The 4,628-nt window shown below is 33.4% G+C and overlaps 1 pseudogene; it reads right to left on the minus strand.

Moving 5' to 3' along the window:
* Window positions 1-4,628, minus strand: part of LOC106467160 — a 21,195-nt pseudogene that overhangs the window by 12,214 nt on the left and 4,353 nt on the right.

Raw genomic sequence — 4,628 nt, forward strand, 5'->3', positions numbered from 1 at the left:
TATCATCGTGAAATACAAAAAAATAAGAGAAAAAAAAATCCGATTACATGTTCCTGGTTAATTCCCAGAGCAAGGTTGTGTCGTAAAGAGAAAGGGCGTAATAAAGTAAACTAAAGCAAAATTCAAATTGCCAAGCTTACAATTTTCCCATCTGAAAAACAGTATATTAAATCCATGTTATAAAATAATAATAATAAACCGAATCTCTCATTCAATACTTGTCATTGAGTTAATATAATAGTATAAAACCTACATATATGTTACTCACTGTTAAATTAATGGCAGTAATCAGGTAACTTCTATAATAAAATATTCCTTAAAAATAAATTTTCCTCAATAAAAAACATTTTTTAGTTGAAATTCTATCTAAATATTGTATAATTAGACCCAAGGACTAGAAAAAAAATTCAGAAAAGAGATATTCACTGTATAAAATGAAATAAACAAATCAGATATTCCTCAAGGACAGTCCCTTATCAATAATTTGAGCAATAAGCGTCAGAAACGTATTAAAACAAGAAACTTTATATTTAGTTGAAATTCTATCCAACTAATTGGGTCTAAGGACGAGAAAAAAAAAAAGTCAGAAACGAGCCATTTACCTACAAAAACGAAAAAAAGAATTCTAAAGAATCTCCACTATCAATAACTTGAGCAATAATCATTTGTTACATATTAAAACAAGTTTCTCTAGTGAAAAACTAAAACTTACTTTCAACATTCCTTCCATGTCCAATTGTAGAATGTCTTCTTTACAAAACTGGAGAATTGCTATTGCTATTCTGAAAATTATCTCTATCCCCTATTAAAGATAAATTATAAAGGCAATTTAGGAATTTTTTAAATGTTTCTAAGACAGTTATATTTACAATTAAATAACTAGTTACTCTAACCACAATCTGTTTGTGTTGAATTTTGAGCAACGCTACACAAGGGCTATCTGCGATAGCCATCCCTAATTTAGCATTGTAAAACTAGAGGGAAGGCACCATCCACAACCAACTCTTGGACTATTCTTTTACCAATGAATAGTGGGTTTGACTGTCACAGTAAAATGCTTCTACGGTTGAAAGGGCGAGCATGTTTGGTGGGATGGGGAATCAAACCTGCAACCCTCAGATTGAGAATCAATCGCCCTAACCATCTGGCCATGCCGGGACAACCATAATCTACCATATTCCTTCTGTACAGGGAAGACAATTAATTCGAGAAAATTAAGGTGAAAGCTAAAGTAAAAACAGAACTCAAACATTAACTGACTGAAAAAAATGAAACTTTTTATTCAAAATCACAACAAAAATAAGCTATTTACTGTAAAATTTAATAGTAATACCCTACCATTAAGCTCTAAACCACATCAGATTATCTACTATAAAAAATACCCACAAGCACATCATTCAATCATTATCGTCAGTGATAAACAACATTTTACTGTCAAGGTGAACAGCAACAAAAAACTCTTAAGAACTGAACAAAACTCACCTCAGACAATAGAAGGTCCATCACTCGACATGCCAACTGGAAGGGTAATGAAGATGTGAACAGAGTTAAGAACCATGAAGAGGCATACATTGAGGTCTGGAAACTTTGGGACTGAAGATGAATGTGAAGCTCTGGGAGAATCTCCTACATATTAAGTCAAATTTTCTTGAGAAACAGTATTATTAAAACAACATTCCTCTTATTTAATACCACAATTCCAACTTCCAGAGGTCGTTTAGTTGTAAAGTACAGAGCTTATAATGCTAAAATTTGAAATTCAATCTCTACAATAAGCACAGCAAATACAGCCCACTGTGCAGTTTTATGCTAAACAAACATCACCACAATATTGTAAATGAGGGGAAAAAAAACAAGTATTTCCTATTACAATTTCTAAGAAATGGAAAGGTGGAGTTTTTAGTTTATTGGAAGTGAGAAGACATTTTTAAAAGTGAAGTTGGGCAAAGTTAAAATAATATAAAATTTTATAAAATCTACATTTATTTTACTTATTCTCAAGATAGATACAGTAATCATGCATACTAAGAAGTACATATCAATTTCATTTTCCCCTAAACTCAGTGTCGAACCCGACATCTCTCAGGTGCCAGGTAAGATTGAGGGGTAATTTGCAAGCAACTGCTAGTAATGAACTTTTTAATAACTCAAAACTACTAAATTCTTCTACTCTCAAGACATATCCTCAGGCCTTATCTCACAGTCATGAGATGGTTACTTATTCGTCTAGTTTTCTGAAGCAGGATTTTAACTCAATACAGCTCGCACTACCACATGAGCTAATAGGGTTAACCTTCTAGCAGTTGCTAGTATGACACTCTTTAATACCACAAACTACTACACATACAATCACCTCACCTGGACTATACACTCCAATTGATACATGCATAGTCCTAGTTCTGCCATGCACGGTTTGTACATCTCTCTCAGCCTGTAATCTTCCATGAGTCTCACCAGGACAGTGAAAGCTTCTTCTTCTGGCATCTAGAAATAACAAATACTTAAGTAGTGGATTTCGCTGAACAATTATGTCAAATACTAACACTTTTTTTATATTTAATACTTCATTTTTATTATTATCTGGCAGTCTTAGAGCCTCAAGACATGAATATATTTACTATCTATTATCTGTATAACTTGTACACGATTAAATTATTATTATACTGGTTTGCTTTTGTCCAAAAAAAAAACATGACAGTACCTTGCTTTATATAGTACAATCATATACTATATATATATTTTAAAATATTCATACACAAAAAAGTATTCCCAGAATATAACTTGAAAAGTACAATTTGGTAGATGGCGCCACTAGAAGCATACTCTGACCAATGGAAACGCGCAACGAATCCAGAAAGTTTTGAAACGATTTATTACTGTATGGAAGCCAGTTGGCTGAAACGTTGACCAATTCATTTTTCAGTGGCTTTTAACTACATCTTCGTTTTTACGTGTCACCTCTCCATAACTAAATTTGTTTCTTACACACTAGCAAACGACAAAATCGGCCCTGTCATTTTAATGCACACAACCCACTTTGAGGCTGTGGTGCCTTTATTGTTTGTTTTAGAGCAAAGCCACATTGGGCTATCTGCTGTATCCATCGTGGGGGAATCGAACCCTAGATTTTACCGCTTTCCCACAGAGAGGACGTGATACTTTTACTCATTACATGAAAGAATGCAGAATTTACAGAAATAAACATCTTTGAATTACACTGATCAACTTCGTTTTAAACGTTTTGTGTAAATATCAGTGTCACTTCTCCAATGTGCATGATACTGCACTCTTGTGTTTAATTGCTGCACTCGTTAATTTTATATAAACATTATATCTGCTCATTATTCAGACTAGTAAACTTAATAAATAATTTGATAACGAGGAACCCACTGTTTAGAAAATAAAAGTTTTGGGACGGCTTTACTGGGTAATGAAAAAAAAAACTATTATAAATGTACGACGTTTCGACAAGATTTTTATTAATCTCAGGTACTAGTATTTTACAGATACATGAGGTCACATGACCTTATATTGCGTCACAGTCTAATCTTGGTACCCCCCGGTGTGTTGATTTAAGGTGGGGCCGTTTTCTTCAATTTAAGATAGCTTCTTTTATTTTGTGTTTATTGATGTTAGGTTCTTTGTTTAGAATTACAGTGTTTTTGTATGGATATACCGTGTTTTTTTTTTTAGTTGCAACGGTGATAAACATGGTAGGTTTTTTTATTATGTTAAGCGAATCTGGTTTCCAATTTTCTACCTATTTCTCCGATGTAAAATTCTGGACAGTTATTTGATGTTATTTTATAAATGACGTTGGTATTGTGTGATTCTATGTAATATTTATTTAATAATGATTTTAGTTTAGTGCCTGGTTTTTGGGGTGAATTTGAAGTCAAATTATGTTTAATGGCAAGTTTTCACCAAGTGTTAATTATGTCTGAGCTGATGTCACGGATGGAGACGTCTCCAGCCATTATTAGTCTCAAAGTGGGTTCCTTGTCGTCGAATTTGATGTCAGGGATAAACGGTTAACTGCAGTGTAATGCTGTGTTGTCGTTTGGTGTATTTATTTTGCTTGCGAGTCGAGTTTTGAGGTTTTTTTGTTCTGGTGGTTGCGTGGAAAGTTTCGACAATTGTTGGTGTGAATGAAGAAATAATTTATAGAGTTGATTTATTCATCTATGAAGAACCTAACATCAATAAACGCAAAATAAAATAAGCTATTTTAATTGAAGAAAACAACCCGACCTTAAATCAACGCCCCCGAGGTACCAAGATACCTATACTAGGCTGTGACCTCTTTGTTGTATACTCATGTAACTCTGTAAACTACTAGTACCCGAGGATGATATAATCTTGTCGAGACTTCGTACATTTATAATAACGTTTTTTCATTACCCAGTCAAGCCGTCTCAAAACTTTTATTTAATAAATAATTATCCTTCCACGTATAACACTATAATCACTGTTTATAAGGAAAACCAGGTAATCAACAAACCGTGTGACACAAATTACTGGTGAATGACTTTATGGCAGTTTTTCCCAATTTAAGTTGGGCGCAAATCTCGAGGGTGGGTGCTCGAGTGATCAGGTTAAGAGTCTGTAGTTAATTTATTTATTTTGCC

This window comes from Limulus polyphemus, unplaced genomic scaffold, assembly GCF_000517525.1.
Source record: "Limulus polyphemus unplaced genomic scaffold, Limulus_polyphemus-2.1.2 Scaffold2510, whole genome shotgun sequence".
Taxonomy (NCBI): Eukaryota; Metazoa; Arthropoda; class Merostomata; order Xiphosura; family Limulidae; genus Limulus; species Limulus polyphemus.